Source organism: Macaca mulatta, chromosome 18 (genome assembly GCF_049350105.2).
Source record: "Macaca mulatta isolate MMU2019108-1 chromosome 18, T2T-MMU8v2.0, whole genome shotgun sequence".
Classification (NCBI taxonomy): Eukaryota; Metazoa; Chordata; class Mammalia; order Primates; family Cercopithecidae; genus Macaca; species Macaca mulatta.
In genome coordinates, this window is record NC_133423.1 from 10262745 (window position 1) to 10281200 (window position 18456).

At 44.6% G+C, this 18456-nt stretch overlaps 1 long non-coding RNA gene and 1 pseudogene across 1 annotated transcript in view; both read right to left on the bottom strand.

Annotated features, from left to right (window-relative positions):
* Positions 1 to 2344: 2344 nt before the first annotated feature.
* On the bottom strand, positions 2345 to 3240 carry LOC106994567 (small ribosomal subunit protein uS5 pseudogene; annotated as a pseudogene).
* Positions 3241 to 16478: 13238 nt separating this feature from the next.
* LOC106994566 (uncharacterized) overlaps positions 16479 to 18456 on the bottom strand; it is a 75609-nt gene continuing 73631 nt past the window's right edge. Inside the window, exons 4-5 of the long non-coding RNA XR_013408157.1 lie at positions 18192 to 18281; positions 16479 to 16614 (exon numbers count right to left, since the gene is read on the bottom strand). This is a non-coding gene — a long non-coding RNA (uncharacterized LOC106994566). The remainder of the gene's footprint in view (positions 16615 to 18191; positions 18282 to 18456) is intronic.

Consider the following 18456-nt stretch of genomic DNA (forward strand, 5'->3'; position numbering starts at 1 on the left):
AAATAAAAAATGAAATACTAAACCCTTCAACTCACTGAATGGACCCCCTCTTGGCCCAGGAGACCCCAGAGTAACCTTGAAAACTGAGTTCTTGGCCATGACGGGATGGGGTAGACACACCTCAATGGGCCCCTCCCTTGCTGGCCAGCATTAGGCTTTCTTCCCTAAGAGCGAAACAGAAACCAGTCTTTCAAATGACTCCACTACTATTGACCAACCTGACACTGCCCCTCCTTTTTGCCTGATAAGACACCACGGACCATGGACTCTACAAGGAATGTGCAGTTAGGATTTCTGTGTCCTCTGGTTCACCTTTTGAAGTCAGAAGGCCGAACACTCCGTCCTCTGATCATGCTAACATGGCCATTTTCTGAACATGGATCCCTTGGAGAAGCAGGAAGCTTTATTGCTTATGCATATGTTTCCTCATTCATAAAGATTCATGACTTCTCCTGTAGCTTATTAAACATGTATATTGAGGCACCTCGTTCAGCATATATTCCTGTTCCTGTTGCCCCTCCCTCAAAATGTCTGTTTCTGTGTTCCCAGCCTGTCAGATGGCCACCCTGCAGGCTGCAACCCTTTCCAGATTTATGAACCTTGTCATTCTTCAGTTGACAACCATAATCCCTATACCATAACTTGCACTGTATGAAAATTATATTGATAGGTGTAACCAAAATAAAGAGAATCTTCTCATGTTTTTTATTAAGTTATGTAATTAGAGGTTATGTGGAATTTTTCACTCTGCTTTCTCATGAAACAAAGCATAATCATTATTTCAATGCCCCTACAAAACACTTACAATCACCATTGTCATGTCTTAATGTTTTACAGTTGAAATAGTAAAAACTATGTCCCTGTAATATACTAAAGTGCTTACCTAAGAATATCTTTTAATGAAAGATGTTTGTTCAAGTTTCCGCCTCAGCCTCTGAGTAGCTGGGATTACAGGCACCTGCTACCACTCCTGCCTAATTTTTGTATTTTTAGTAGAAACAAGGTTTCACCATGTTGGCCAGGCTAATCTTGAACTCCTATCTCAGGTGATCTGCCTGCTTCGGCCTCCCAAAGTGCTGGGATTACAGGTGTGAGCCACTGCACCTGGCCCATTGTACCATTTTATTGCTATGAAGATGTTTAAATTGTTTTTATTTGAAGTTCCTGGGCAATAAAAATAATAAGTTACAGTTTTAAACACTGCCATATATATTTATATATTATACTCTTTGAGAAGGCAATGAATGACAGCTCACATCAGTTTATACTTTTATCACAGCAGTGTGAGCTGACATTTCCTGATACCCTTACAAATACTGATCATTATTGTTCCTTTCTACTCTCTGCCAAATTGGCAAGTGGAAAATTACTTAACATTTTTATTTGCCTTTCTTTGGTTTCTATTGAGTTCAACTTTCTTTTTCTTCTTTTAGTTGGAGTCTCACTCTGTTGCCAGGCTGCAGTGCAGTGGCGTGATCTCAGCTCACTGCAACCTCCACCTCCCAGGTTCAAGCAATTCTTCTGCCTCAGCCTCCCAAGTAGCCGGGATTACAGGCACTCACCACCACGCCTGGCTAATTTTTGTATTTTTAGTAGAAACAGGGTTTCACCATGTTGGCTAGGAAGGTCTTGATCTCTTGACCTCGTGATCTGCCCGCCTTGGCCTCCCAGAGTGCTGGGATTACAGGCGTGGACCACTGCGCCTGGCCTGAGTTCAACTTTTTTCACACTTCTTGTTGTCCATCCAAGGTTTCATTTGTACAACACATATCTCTGATTAGTAGAGTTTTATTAAGTACATGATGGTATCTGCAATCTTGGAAAAGGGACTTTATGGGAGGTAACTTCACTATTCCTAAAACCTCCCAACTTGATTCTTCTATCTTACACTCAAAATATTATTAAATCCCATACTGACCCTGCACTGCAGCATCCTGAGAAAACTCCACCTGCACCCTCTGGATGTGACACAATTCCTACATTCCATTGTCAGGCAGATAGTGAAGATTACTTAGTACTAGGTGGGGGGATGTTTTATGGCAATTCCTGGGCTTCAGTTTCATCCAGTGTTGAGTGCCAAACCCTCCAAGATGACACTTCCTCTTTCATCATGTGGATTTTGCATCCTTAAATCTTCTTCTAGTGTGTTGCTGTGTAACCCTCCTTGACTGAATAAACAGTTAGGACTGTATTTCTCAACTCATGGAGAATTCCTGTTGCCTGGTGTCTGGATTTGTCAGAAGTCTCACACAGCCAATTATAATCAATCTTTATTTTAGAAGCTGTTCTTTTTTCTTTTGTTCCCCCACAGGCTTAATTCACTTTACTTTTTGTGTATAAAACTCTATGTTGTAGCCACAGCTGGAGCCTGGGTCCTCTGCACGGAGACTGGTGTGGGTCTTGACCAGGTGGTCAGTGAATTCCTAATAGGGAGACTTAGTGAGTAGGGTCTCGTTCCAAAGGTCAAGGGTCAGGTAGCTGTAGATCTTAGAGATGGCATCAAAGGTGGCCTTGGTGAAGTTGCCCAGGGTGGCAGTGCAGCCCCTGGCTGAGGTGTAGCAGTAATCGACACCAGCTAACATGAGCAGCTTCTTGGGCACAGCCGCCAAGAGGATACCAGTGCCTCCGGGCGCGGGGATGAAGCACGCCAGCACAGAGCCCCAGCGGCCGGTCACCTTGCAAGCGACGGTGTGGGGCTTGCCTATCTTGTTCCCCCCGTAGCCTCTGCGCACGGGGACAATGGAGAGCTTGGCCAGGATAATGGTCCGCGAATGGCAGTGGCCACCTCCTTGGAACAGTTAACACCCAGACCAACGTGGCTATTGTAGTCTCTGATGGCAACAAATGCCTTGAACCTGGTGCGCTGGCCGGTGCGGGTCTGCTTCTGCACCGGCATAATCTTCAAAACCTCGTCCTTGAGAGAGGCCCCCAGGAAAAAGTCAATGATCTCAGATTCCTTGATGGGCAGGGAGAAGAGATACATCTCCTCCGGGGACTTGATCTTCATGTCCTTGACCGGGCGGCCTAGCTTGGTGATGGGCGCCCACCCCCTATCCTCGCCCTTGCCTCCATAAGCTCCGCGGCCTCTGCCCGGGCCTGGTCCACTGACAGCCACTACCCCCGCCCCGGATGCCACTGCGGAAACCTCCGCGGAAACCTCGGCGCAAACCACCGCCAGTTCCGCATCCCAGGGTCCCCCGGGGCTTCCGGCCTCCGCTGCACCGGTGTCATCCGCCATTTGGTGTTTTCGCGGGGAAGACGTAGAAGCTGTTCTTGTTCGTCATCACTAGGTAACATCCTTTGTTTTAGAAGCCCTTCTGTGTTCCTCATCACTACGTAACTTGTTTGTTTTAGAAGCTGCTCTATATTCATCATCGTTACGTAACATCCTTCGTTTCCTGTTCTTAAGGGCTTCCAGAGAAAACCCGAAGTCAGAAGCACACGGGCATCCACTTTCGGCCGCCCTGCCTGAATATGACATAGACGGGTGTGACCAACATAAGAGTCTTCAGGAGGCTCGGTTTGGTAACTTAGGCATAGTTAATACATCCACATCATTTTTCTGAATTCTATGTTTTTTCATCTCTTCCTCCACATTTATTCATCTAAAAATGGAGGGAGAGGTTCAAAATTTTTTTAAAAACACGCTGAAGAATAGTGAGCCTTCTTCATTTGGAATTCATCCCAGTGTTAAAACAAATGAAAGAATATTGTGCAAATTTCCAGGAAAATGTCAATGATGACTGGCTAAATTGGAACAAATATCGAAAGACTCCAAAATGTTTACATCCCAGCTGGAGGCAAGTATTTCATTCCAAGTCAGGGACGAGACAAAGTGAGACTGCAGCAGGGGAATGGGCACAGTGTGGGTCCCAGCCCTCAGCATCACCAAGGTGCATTCCTCCCTGAGGACACCAGAGTTGTGACGAGTCCTGTTCCTTTAGTTTTAGATGTTTCCTTGCAGAAGCCACCCCCATTTTGACCACTCCAATAATACTGTAGGTGGAGTTCAAAAGCTGAAGCGGGTACACCGTGCCTCCAGGTTGTGTTTGTGGATGATACCCTATCAGAGTCTGACTGTCGTCTGACATTTGCATCATTTCCCTGAAAGAACATGTGTAGACAGGCCAGCCAGTGGCCCTGTCTGTATGGCAGTGGCTGTGGCACTCAGTGTTGAGTGTGGAACTAGGACTGTGTGATCACTTCCCTGTATTTCCCTTTCCTTATCTTCTTTTGTTTTTTTTTTTCTTTTTTGAGACAGTCTTGCTCTGTAGCCCAGACTGGAGTGCAGTGGTGTGATCTCGGCTCACTGCAACTTCCACCTCCTGGGTTCAAGCCATTCTCCTGCCCAGCCTCCTGAGTAGCTGGGATTACAGCCACCTGCCACCATACCCAGCTAATTTTGTTTTGTATTTTTAGTAGAGACAGGGTTTCACGACGTTGGCCAGGCTGGTCTCAAACTCCTGCCCTCAGGTGATCTGCCCACCTTGGACTCCCAAAGTGCTGGGATTACAGGCGTGAGCCACCACACCCAGCCTAATTTTTTGTATCTTTAGTAGAGACAGGGTTTTGCCATGTTGGCCAGGCTGGTCCTTAACATAAAGAATGATAATGACTTCCTCACAGACTGTTGAGAGAGTTAAATAAGTCAACACACATATAGTGCTTAGAGGAGGGAGCAGTAAATGTTAGTTTAATGATGTGAACACACACAGGCATACTTGATAAAGCCTAGTGAATATTTGATCTATCAGTAACAAAATATTTAAAAAACAGCAATGAAGATCAGCAGTTTATTTTATAATTCGGGAACTAGATAGCCACAAGCAACAGTTTCACTTTGACTTTCAGACACCACTGAAACACCTGTGCTAGTATTCAGGCTAAAGCTCTTGAAGAGGGTAACATATTTTCTCTACCTACCTACCTCTGGCCACAAGCACTTATGTGAATTGGAACTCAGGAAATGGTCAAAATTGATGTACTCACCCCTATTTATATGAATGTTGATTTAAATAAATTATTGAGATAATTTAACACATTGATTGTTCAGATTAGAATTAAACAGAGTGACCTTTGAAAATTTCATCTCATGATTACTCTTCATGGCACCTACCATCAACTCTTTTCTTAACCATTGCTCAATACTTAATCCTAGTCCTACCTTCTAGCTTGAAGTTATCATTAAACTAAATAACAACCTTTAAATGAAAAGCAGGATGATACAGTCTCATTATCCCAATACATAAATCATTTGGTTGTAATGCCACCAAAATCCATCACCACAGTAGCAGCGCCTTTCCCTTATAATATGAACATTGTTTCTAAGTACTTATTCTTCTAAGTCAGAAATGCTCTTCCATTATTACATACATCTGTGACAACCATTTCTGAATTCAGGTTTTGTTTGTTTGTTGGAGACAAGGTCTTGCTCTGTCACCCAGGCTGGAGTGCAATGGTATGATCTCAGCTCACTGCAGCCTCGACCTCCTGGGTTCAAGCAGTCCACCCACTTCAGCTTCCTGAGTAGCTGGGACAACAGGTGTGCACTACCATGCCAGGCTAATTTTTGTATTTTTTTTTTTTTTTTTTTTTTGTAGACATGAGGTTTCATCATGTTACCCAGGCTGGTCTTGAACTTCTGGGCTCAAAAAATCCACCTCCCCAACCCTCCCAGAGGGCTGGGATTGCAGGTGTGAGCCACCGCACCTGGCTGAATTCTTGTTCCTAGTGGCTTTTGTCCTAAGAAACGTCTGTTTGTTTGTTTGTTTCTTTGGAGACAGGGTCTCGTTCTGTGACCCAGGCTGGAATGCAGTGGCTGAATCACAGCTCAATCTAACCTAGAACTCCTTGGCTCAAGTTATCCTCCTACCTTGGCCTCCCAAAGTGCTGGAATTACAGGCGTGAGCCACTACACCTGGCCCTTAGAAACTCTGTAAGCTATTCCTTAGGGTGAACCTGGAAGCACCTTAGTAGATCCATTAATTCATTTATTCAGCCAACATTTGCTGAGCCCCTGCTGTGCTTTGAGCTCTCCTCTAGGAAGCATGGCAATGCATGCAGGGGCAAGTCTGCGTTCTCCCACGTGAGTGAGGGCTTCACCATCTCGGGGTGAGGTGGAAATGCAAGGGGCTAGGGACAGGAAGAAGCAGATAAAGGAAGGGGACCTGCTCTGCTGGCTGCAGGTACACAGTCAGCAGCTCTGACACGGGAGCTCTCCATCAAAACATCATCGCAGAAGAGATGATTCTTCCTGCGTCTAGGACAACAGCATATACAGTCTCTACCAGATGGCACGGACAGTTTATGGAGGTGGATGTGTAAAGCAAACATCCTCCTCACCACTCACACCCCTCCCCTCACAAGCCTCAAAGCAGCTCAGAGCGTTCTGCAAAGAGGAGGCTCTGGTAGTGCCGCAAGCCCTTGCCTCCTGTTTACATGGCAGCGACTGTCACTCTTTTCCCCAGAAGAAATTTTGCTGTACTCTTCAAAAAGCAAATTAGGAAAGCATTCCTGCTGGCAAATGGAATGTGTCTTCCTGCCATTGCCAGCAGTGCCAGGGAAAAAGAACTGGGGAAGAAAATCAGGGTTTTTTCCCCACAGCCTCACCTAAGCTTGGGTGTTGGTACCCACCTAGAAAGAAGAGTGAGTTTAGTGCTCAGTAACAGTCAGTTTGACCCAGAGCTGGTGGGCAAAGGCCTAGATGTCTGGCCTGCTTTGTCTAATTCTAGAGCTGAGGCTAGAGAAGGCCCTTTCTCTGCATCTTAGTATATTCCTCCAACCCAATATGACAATAAAACACACTTACTTATTTACATTGTTTGGATCTGCCCAAATCTCATGTTGAACTGTAATCCCCAGTGTTGGAGGTGGGGCCTAATGGGAGGTGATTGGATCATGGGGGTGAATTCCTACCTTGGTGCTGTTCTCCTGATAGTGAGTTCCACCTCAAAAGGAAGCTACCTGGTAAAACTGTCTTGCTGCCTATCAGGGTCTTTGAACACATTCAGTGTTGAGGAGCAGTGTGACCAATTTTGTGGCAAGAAAGTCCCTCCCTGTGAAAGACCATCATACCTGGCCTGACAGCAAAGCTGCCATGACTTTTCAAAAGCCAGTCCAGGCCGGGCGCGGTGGCTCACGCCTGTAATCCCAGCACTTTTGGAGGCCCAGGCGGGCGGATCACGAGGTCAGGAAATCAAGACCATCCTGGTTAACACGGTGAAACCCCGTCTCTACTAAAAACAGAAAAATTAGCCGGGCGTGGTGGTGGGCGCCTGTAGTACCAGGTACTCGGGAGACTGAGGCAGCAGAACGGCGTCAACCTGGGAGGCGGAGCTTGCAGTGAGCCAAGATGGCGCTGCTGCACTCTAGCCTGGGTGACAGAATCAGACTCCGTCTCAAAAAAAAACAAAAACAAAAACAAAAGCCAGTCCAACTGGCAGCCAGGAGGAGTGTGTGAGTCTCTAGTACCCCAGAAAGGTAATAGAAAACAGGTCTTTGAAAATGATACATTTTATGTTAGAAAGGCATTGGTATATACTAATGTTTTAATTCTTCAACACGTGATGCCACAGCCTCCTAATATCTTCTGGAAAGACCTCTGTCACTCACAAGCATGGTCATGGCCAGAGGAATTTAATCAGAGGGCATTTAGCAATTCCTACTGCTACAAAGAGGGCACCACTCATTGCCTACCAGACCCTCATCCAAGTGCTTTCATTAATTCATGTCATCCTCCAGTCCACCCTATTATGTCAGCACTTTATAATCATCCTCATTTTCCGGTAAGGTGACTGAGGCTCAAGGTTAATGTCAACTGGAGATACTTACACCTGGAACATGAAGGGAGAGAGAAACAGACATAAACAGAAAGAGATCTGAAGATAACAGAAAAGCAAGGAAATACCAGTAACTAGTGTCATGTTACCTCCCTACCAACTGAAGGAAAGTCCATTCAGATGATTAAAACATCTTAGGTATTCAATAGCTTATTTCTAAATTATTTTTTATTTTAAAATACAAATAGAAACATAAAATAGACTAAAAACGTAATTAGTAAAGGTTCTTGTAACTGCCTTTGGATGTGTGAATTTGGTGAGGCTACAGTCCCCAGTGATTCAGTCAAACCCTACTCTAGGGGTTGCTGGGAAGGTATTTTGTAGATGTGAGTCAAGTCCATAGTCAGTTGACTTTATTTGTTAAGGGAGATTATCTGAGATAATCTGAGGCAGCCTGATTCTGTCAGTTGAAGGATCTTAAAAGCAGAACTGAGACTTCTCTGAAGAAATTCTGCCGGTGCATAGCAACTCCAGCCCCTTCTGGAGACTACCCTACAGATTTCAGACTTGACTATCCAGCCCCGTGGTTACATATCCAATTCCCTGCAATATGCCTCTTAATAACTATGTCCTGCTGGTTCTGCTTCTCTGGTTGAACCCTGACTGATACAGTTGTTAAAATGTTATTGTAATTAATGTATAAGAATGAATTAGTAGTATATTGTGCTGCTAATAAAAGCTAGTACATTTAAGTGGTTTTAAATTTTTCCCTGCGTTCCTGTTTACCTATGAACTTACACTCTCTCAGAGGAGGGACTCAGAAAATCATCTGCTAAGCCAAAGTAAACTCTAAATGTAAATTCCATCTGAACAAATTATGAATGAGTGGAGTCGTAATAAAGTTGCAGAATGTCAAATGAGAGAGAGTGAAAGATGCACCTTCCCTTTGATTTAAAGCACGTATTCACACACACACACACACACAAACACACACACACATTTTAGAAGAGATCTGCTTCCCATGGATATTTTCATTTATTCTAACAGCATTCACTGAATGCCAGTGACATCCTGAACACCTTTCAGCTTTATGACTCTATTAGTCCTTTCTTGCACTGCTATAAAGAAATAGCTGAGACTGGGTGATTTATAAAGAAAAGAGGTTTAATTGGCTCCCAGTTCTGCAGGCTCTACAGGAAGCACAGTGTCTTCTGCCTCTGGGGAAGCCTCAGAAAACTTACAATCATGGCGGAAGGCAAAGGGGGAGCGAGCACTTTGCATGGCAGAGCAGGAGGGAGAGAGCGGGGAGGGGAGATGCCACACACTTTTAAATGACCAGATCTCACCAGAACGCACTCACTATCAAGAGAACAGCACCAAAGGGGAAATTCACCCCCATAATTCAATCACACCCCATTAGGCCCCACCTCCAACATTGGGGATTACAAGTCAATATGAGGTCAGGGTGGGGACACAGATCCAAACCAAATCAATGACTGTGCATGTCATTCAACATCTCTACATCTCAGGTTCCTCATCTGTGAAATAGGGATACAAATTGTACCAGCCTTGTGGGACCACAGTGATGATTAAGTTAGTTAAGGTTTCCAAAGTGCTTAGAATAGTCTGACACGTGGTGTGCAACATCTATTTTGTGGGCTGGGGAAGCTGGCAAGGACTTCACAGAGGAGGTGGTGCTAGAAAGACTTGGATTAGGGAAGGAGCACGAGGTACTATCCTGAATCATGGGCAAACCGGTTGAGTGAAGCTTGGAGGCAGGAAGGAAGCTTGCGATAGTAACCCTAATTAAACCAGCCTGCCTGCCGTGGATGGTTCTTACTAGAATCCCCAGGAGAGAAGGTGAGGGCCAGATTTTGAACAAAGCAAAGCCTGGATTCTACCTCTAAACCACATAATCAAGATATCTTAAAAATGACAGTTCGTGTTTTTCAAAAGGATTTTGTGGTTGCCGGGCGCGGTGGCTCACGCCTGTAATCCCAGCACTTTGGGAGGCCGAGGCGGGCGGATCACAAGGTCAGGAGATCGAGACCACGGTGAAACCCCGTCTCTACTAAAAATACAAAAAATTAGCCGGGCGCGGTTGTGGGCGCCTGTAGTCCCAGCTACTCGGGAGGCTGAGGCAGGAGAATGGCGTGAACCCGGGAGGCGGAGCTTGCAGTGAGCCGAGATCGCGCCACTGCACTCCAGCCTGGGCGACAGAGCGAGACTCCGTCTCAAAAAAAAAAAAAAAAAAAAAAAAAAAGGATTTTGTGGTTAAACAAGCTTGGAAAACAGGGTTAAAAAAAGGCTAACAGGTTTCTTTCAAGCAGGATTTCCCCCAGTGACCTTAATCTGCTAACACACTGCCAGAGGGGGTCCACAGGCAGCAGTTCCCAAAATAGAGGACAGAATCCTCTCGCTTCGAGCATCTCCCAGGAAAACTGTTCCAAGGTGCACACTCCTGCAAATGAGGTTTATATTATCTATATTTTCTGCATTCTTGATGCTCTGGTGTCTGGGCCTTGCTGACAGGGGAGAGACTGCCCCTCTCGGGGCTTGCCAATTCTTAGGGATAGCAAACAACTCACCTGGGAGCTCATCCTTCATATGGAAACTAACAATCCAGAGCCAACACCCACCGCATCTTCCACCTGGCACACATACCCTGGAGACAATGCTCCTCTGCACTAATCATCCAAGAGCTAGGTACCAGACAACTAGGGACAACCTCTGTAGCCCAGAACCCACTGAAATTATTCAGGCTTACCAATCCTAAGCCTACCTAGCCTTGCCTTTCCTGTGGAAGCCACAATAAAGCTTCTTGCCCACACTCTGCTCCCCCTCTCTCCTGCCTCCGGACCCACCCTGGTGTTTCCTCGTGGGGCCCAGCAGGACGCTTGCCCCCTCCTCTTGGGAACTGTTAGTAACAAACTGTCTTTTCCATACCAATCATCTCCCAACCTGTTGGCCTTACCATAGCTCAGTAACAATAAAACTACAATTTGAAATACTGGTGTTGGCAAGAAAGGGCTTTCAAAGACATGTAAGCAGAAGAGTAACATCATTATGTTGCAGAAATATTCATCTCACACATCCTCTCTACACCTCATTTTGAATTCCCAGAGCATTATTAGAGCCCCAGGAAGCCCAATACCAAACTGAAATGTTAATGGAGAGACACAGAGGGGTCTGGGGAGCCTGAACCCCCACATATTTGGGAGAAGTCCTACTAAATGTGATGAGACTTTGGGAGTACAGCACGTCTGAAAGAGGGCTGTCCCCTTGACCCACCTGGGATACCCGGTAGCCAGTTGCAGCTTCTCCACTGTGTTTAGGTGATTCTAGAGGTCAGAGGTCATCAGAACTTGTGATTCATCTGCAACTTTGCAAATGGAGGTACCCCAAGGACTTGCGAAAGAAATCCTACCTCTGAGCACTTCATTGCCTCATTTTTCTTATCAGCAATATAAGGAGGTTGACATACTTTGTGAAATACCTTCTGGCTCTGAAATTCTATGATTCCTATTCTCTCTACAGAGCTACTAATTCCAGCAAATTTTATAATCCTATAAAAATCACTCTAAGTCACAAATATCAGGATTGCTGTAAAACTTTTCTATGTCCTTTTGTTCTTTTCTATATGATGCCAGTTCTCCAAAGGGCACTTCTCTTTTGTGAGTTACAATTACCCCTACTATTTATTGTGAGCCAATTAAAATAAATACTGTACTTTGGAAAAGGAAATGTACTTTTTTCCCTAGACCCATGCCAACCTTCATTCCACACCTTACCGCATCATTTAATCAACTGTGATTTTTATCTACAGTTGGAAAAGACATTAGGGAATTAATGACTCACCGCCCAACCAGAGCTCTTTTAGGTCAAGAGGGCACAGGCTGCACCCCTCCCCCATGCAAAAGAGCACTTGGCAGAGCCCTGAATGGGGACTGCAGTGAAAAAAAAACAAGGAAATGAATCACTGGGCTTGACCAAGACTTACTAGTTCTGTCTCCAAATGAAGAAACAATGACAAAACTGCTGATTGTCTGATAAACAAATTAGAGCCAAGAGTGGGAGACAGAAAGATTTTAACTGTTATCTTCTAAAGGGAGAAGTTTGCAACCTGATAGTAGGTGCTTCCCTGGACTTCCATGAAAACCAGCTGCCTGTCATTTGATCTGTGTGTGGATCTCAGGTTTCTCATACATAAAATGTCAGTTTGGAGACAAGTGGTATTTCAAATTAAATGTCTTCGTTAGTCGTTAAATACGGAGCTCGATACTGAATCCTTTGACCATGCTCTTTTTTCAATACAGAGAATAGATGCCCAGGTATTGCTGGACTGTAACAAAGCTACCAAAGAAGTATGCTCATTGCTCAAAGATTTGTGCAAAGCGGGAAAAATAGCCTTACGGTCAGGAGCATTATTCCCACCTAAGCCAGTCAACATTGAAATGCTTGACAGCACAATTTGAAGGAGAAGGATATGAGCAAAGAAGATGACGACTGACATTTAGCTTGGCCAGTGGGTTATTAGTCATGAGAAAGAAAGGCAAAAGCAATAATAAAGTAGAAAAGATTTGCCCCATTAGTCAGCAGTGTAAAGAAGCAGGTGTAAATGACAGCACTGAACATTGGAAGATGTGGACCATGCCAGAGAGATTGTCCCTGCAGAAGCATTCAACTGTTGTAGCTAAACAATGTTGTAATTATTCTTACACTCTTGTAGGGCCATCACTATATCTATTCAATATTTATTTATTGAACATCTACTTATACATAACTACCTTAATCACTTTAGTGCCTATAGAGACAAATAATTTCTGCATTTAAGAACTTTTCTGACTGGGCACGGTGGCTCATGCCTGTAATCTCAGCACTTTGACGGGCTAAGGCAGGTAGATCACCTGAGGTCAGGAGTTCGAGACCAACCTGGCCAACATGGAGAAACCCCATCTCTACGAAAAATACAAAAATTAACTGGGCATAGTGGCGGGCACCTGTAATCCCAGCTACTCGGGAGGCTAAGGCAGGAGAATTGCTTGAACATGGGAGGCAGAGGTTGCAGTGAGCCAAAGTCATGCCACTGCACTCCAGCCTGGGTGGGTGAAAGAGTGAGACTCTGTCTCAAAAGAAAAAAAGAACCTTTCTGTCAAGTAAGGGAAACAGCTAATGACAACCCACTATAAGTACTATTGCGCTTATAAGTAAAAAGAACAATGAGCAAAAATATTGTTACCAAAAATCTTATGCTCAAGGTGAGATTAAAGCTTGCTTCAAAGAACAGGTAAGATTTTTTTTTTTTTTTTTTTTTTTTTTTTTTTGAGGCGGAGTCTCGCTCTGTCACCCAGGCTGGAGTGCAGTGGCGCGATCTCGGCTCACTGCAAGCTCCGCCTCCCGGGTTCACGCCATTCTCCTGCCTCAGCCTCCCGAGTAGCTGGGACTACAGGCGCCGCCACCACGCCCGGCTAATTTTTTTGTATTTTTTTAGTGGAGACGGGGTTTCATTGTGTTAGCCAGGATGGTCTCGATCTCCTGACCTCGTGATCCGCCCGCCTCGGCCTCCCAAAGTGCTGGGATTACAGGCTTGAGCCACCGAGAACAGGTAAGATTTTAACAGGCATGTTGAGAGGAAAACTATTATAGGAAGATTAAACAGAAAGAGCAAAGGTATTCCTTAAAATGGTTTACAAAACCCTTCCAAAGTTGACCTCACCACTCACAGTGCCTCACTGTCTGTAATCCCAGCACTTTGGGAGGCTAAGGTGGGAGGACTGCTTGAGCCTGGGAGGTCGAGGCTACAGTGAGCCATAATCTCACCACTGTACTTCAGCCAGAGTGACAGAATAAGAATCTGTCTCAGATTAAAATAAAAAAAAAAAAAAAAAAAAAAAAAAAAAAAAGCTGATCTCCACTTAAATTTTCTGCTTATAATTCTCCCCACTCACCGAACTTCTTGCATCCTCCTATTTGTCATGTTTTCTGAAACCTCAGGACCAGAAACAGTTTTTTTTCCCCTAAACTTCTATACCTAGAAAACTCCTGATTTCCACTAGAACAGAAAGTAATTATTTCAGGCTTTGAAGTCTATGCTGTCTGACTCAACTATTCAGTTCTGCTGTTATGGTGTGAAAATAACCATGAACGATATTTAAATGAATGAGCAGGCCCTGTTGCAATACAACTTCATTTACGAAAACAAGAAGAGGATTGGATTTGGCCCACAGGTCGTAGTTTGCTAACCTCTGCTATAGTGCAGCATCACTCTCTCCTGGAAGGGAATGATGTGCTTAGTCCCATGAAATATATATGCCCACCCTATGCAATGCAACTGTCTCATGTACTATTGGTTGTTTAATTGAAATTCAAATTTAACTGAGCGTCCTGTGTTCTATCTGGCAACCCTAATATATGTCCATCAGAACTTCCTGTCTTCATAACAGCAATGCCAAAAATCCTAAGTGCTCAATTTCTGGCAAAACACGTGCGTCTCTCGCTTTTCTCCAGCGGACGTTTCCCCCATCCCTTCATCTTTGATTCCCATTCCCCCAGACTCTCTCCCCTCTGCAAGTTCGTAAATTGTTTTTAGAGAATGAGAAAGTAATTTTCGTTTCTTTAATGGGTGTTTAAAGAATTAAGGAACATTTGTCATTTCAGATACAGAAAAAGTCTCAGGATTTCCTCCTTCCCTGGGTTTTACACCGTTGTATTAATCTAAAACTTACCCATTTGATCATCTCCTTATAATTCTCGCTGATGATTCAGGAGCTGTACTGCCTGTGGTTGGATTTGCTGTGATAACTTATCTCCATAGGACAGGAATTTATTAACTGGTTGCATCTAGATTGGAGCTGTTTTCAAGAGTCTCCTCATCTTTTAGACTAAACCTCTCATCTCCAATGCAGAATTAAAGACTGCTTCTTATGAAAGAAATCACAGGCACCAGCTACTCTTGAATAATGTTTTCTTGTTGTGGGAGGTGGGCAGTGGGACAGGAGTTAGGAACTGAGCGGAGAGGAAACTTGGAACTCGCAGGCTCTGCCAGCCACAGTTATCTTGGCACCTTCTCAGCCGCTGCGTCATAGCTCTTTCCTGTGTGTCCTCCGCATATTCAGGTAACTCTCTCTCTGCCCTCCTGGTTGTTCACACTAACATACACCATTTATATTGTAAGGGAGCTTTAGTGTGTGTTTTTAATGATTAACTACTCTAGCACAGGTGCCTTCTGGCCGCTTCCACCCAAAAACTCCTTCAGCTGAGACGCTGCGACGTCTTCCTGCCCCTCCTATGATGGTGGTCATAACAGTAACAGTGCGGCTGTTGGGAGGTGGCAGGGGAGACTTAGGGTCAATCCTGCTCTAAATCACTGTCATATTCACCTGCAGAATATAACTAATATTGAAACCCACAGACCACAGAGATGAAACACTCACATTTCCAACTCAGATTATAAAGCACAAATCCTTCTGTCTCATCTCCCACCTGCCTCCCACCTCACCTATCCATAAGCTGCCCTTCATGCTGCTGGAAGAATATTCTTTCTGAAACATCAATGCTCACCGGTCTCTCCTGTGCCCAGGACCAGCCCCAGTATCTAGTGGCTGCAGGGCGGAATCAGGCTTGCCTTCACGGCCCCCTCCTTTGGGCCTCTCTACTGTCCCAGCCTCATTCTTCAGTGCAATCCACAGTCAACTTCACATGGCTGTGCGATCTTCAAGTGTGAGTGTGTTTTCTGTGCCACTCACTCTTTCATCCATTCAGTCAACAGATGTTAACTGAATATCTGACTTAAGCCAGGCACAGTGAAACACACTGGGGATAAAGTGGTGGAATGAACTTACAGTCCATTGGCGGATGAAGAGAACTGAACAGGGTCAGAGTGATGGGAGCCCAGGGAGCACATAGGAGGAACAAATAATTCAGAGAGGGAAGGACGTTCTGATTTTTCTTTGCTACATCAGGCAACTGTGTGTGTGTGTGTGTGTGTGTGAGAGAGAGTGTGAGTGTGTGTGTGTATAACTCTAACTTGTAATGTGGAGTCATCCCAGCAAAGATGCCTGATCGAGGTCTCCCTATTTTTATCTGTGTCCTCTTGTGTTCCCTACTTTATCACTGCCATTTTGCCTATTACCATTAAATTGCTTTACAAAAAACAATACACCTATTCTCCATATTACCCCCCAAAACACATTTAAATACACTGCACCTAGCCAGCTGCAAATTTTCTATTTCTACTTGGGCCTGGGAATTATAGTATCCACCAATAACAGTACATACAGATCCCTGACATTTGTATTACAGATGGTAATTTGACACATTTATTGCTCTCAGACCAAAGGTATTCCTGGAGGAGTGAATTTTAATTTATTTCTAGCTATTTTTTTTTATTACCAATAGACAATTACTTAGATAGCATCTTGAGTGAACACATCCCTTGTATCCTAAGCATCCTTTGTAGCCAGCTCAATGGATGAGCAAACACGTTGCCTCCTCCGATAAATGTGTTGCCCTTAGATCCCAGCATCACGATCCATCTCTCAGGCCTGCAGGAAACTAGATGCTATCACGTCAAGCATTTGCTTTATTGGTCTGGGGAAAATTAGCTCTTCAATTTCAAGCTGAAGGCTCCCAGGCAGGGTTGTGTTCTAGAAAGATATATTGCTCTGTGTTGCATTGAACCTGAATCCGTAATCTCAGAGGGTGGGGCCAGCCGAGCCTCCAGAACTTGGCTCAGGCAACAGCTCCATGGCGGCAGGACAGCAGGTGGCACCTCTTACATCTCCTGAGCCTCCTCTCCATGGGACTCTCATCGATGAATTGACCAATAACGTTTTTTCTAGTAAAATAAAATCATTTTAATGAAATAATAAAATAAAATTGGGGAAGGTTTTTGAGATTATTTTCTTTAACCAGAATTCCAATACTTTCATATACTCTATAATTTTAATGTTGTCTTAATTGTCTTTTTTTAGTAGTAGTAGTAGTATTTTGGGTTTTGTTGTTGTTGTTGTTGTTGTTTTTGAGACAGAGTCTCGCTCTGTCACCCAGGCTAGAGTGCAGTGGCATGATCTCGGCTCACTGCAACCTCCGCCTCCCGGGTTCAAGCGATTCTCCTGCCTCAGCCTCCCAAGTAGCTGGGATTACAGGCGTGTGCCACCACGCCCAGCTAATTTTTGTATTTTTAGTAGAGATGGGGTTTCACCATGTTGGCCAGGCTGGTCTCGAACTTCTGACCTCAGGTGTTCCACCCGCCTCGGCCTCTTGAAGTGCTGGGATTACAGGCATAAGCCACTGTGCCCAGCCCAAAGCCACCGCGCCTGGCCCTGTTCTCCTAATTTTCAAAAATAAAACACTCCCAGAGATTTAAGGATATTAAAAAGGTTTTGAAGATAAATTCTAACTGCGGCTACATCTGGAGGGAGAGATTATGGGATTAGCTCTACTTTTTTATTTTCTATATTTTGTATGTTTGAATTTCTTTTAGAGATAATATACTTTCTCAGAGTACACATACATTTTTTGCAACTAGAAAAAGTAATTTTCGCAGGTTGCAAACTTCCTAATTCCTGTTCTATGTAAAGCAAACTCTCAGTGAATGTGCATCACATATATTTTTGCCTACACTATGATGCCATGCTCCGATAAATGCTCCATAAATATTAGTTGAATCAAATACTCAAGAAGGAATCAGCATCTTCCTGTCACCAGGAGCATCGTGTGTAGGGCAGGTCTGGCCGTCACTGTCTGGTCATCGCTGCATAGCTGAATGCAGCTAAAACGAATGGAAGCGAAGAGAGGAGAAACTACAGAACTGGAGTCTCTGAGGGCTGTGCCGAGCCTCTGCCCCTCACATCCCACAGGCCAGCACTAACTAGGTCACACTGGAAGGCTATGCCTGAGAGTGCCTTCGGGTGTTTGTTTGTTTCTTTTATTTTATCTTATTTTTTTAGACAGGCTCTTGCTCTGTTGCCCAGGCTGGAGTACAGTAGTGTGATCATAGCTCACTGCAGCCTTGACCTCCTGGGCTCAAGTAATCCTCCTGCCTCAGCCTCCCAAGCAGCTGGGACTACAGGCCACACCATCACACCTGCCAATTTTTTTGTTTGTTTGTTTAATTTTTATTTTTGGTAGAGATAGGTCTTACTACGTTGCCTGGGCTGAACTCCTGGCCTCAAGCAATCCCTGCATCAACCTCCCAAAGTACCACCCTGTACAGCCCTGGCTTGCTCCCTGTTCCCTGATCGCCTGGCAGCCCTGATTGTAAAACAGGCTTCCACCCTTGCTTCACTGTCACCATCACTGTCACTGTCACACCTGGAGTGGAATGAAGCACGACTTCAAATGACACCACCACCACCACCTCCTGCTCCCCATCACCCAGGATGAGACCCACCTCCTGTGGAGTGTGGTTACCTGGGCTGGAGCTTCGCCAGCCTGAGTCACCCCCTAGGGAGAGGCTCACCTCCTCTGCCTGACTACTTTGTTGAAGAGTTTGCTGAACACCTAAGTAGAGAAAAATAACGAAATGAAGCAGAGTTGTTACCCTGATGCTTTCAGCTTTCTATTTTATAAAGACTCTGAATACAGACTAATAAGTATTCTAGTAACAGGTGTACTTTTTCTGCTCAATGTTTATTATTCTGCTTGACTTGATTAGGGAACTCATTAAATGTATTAA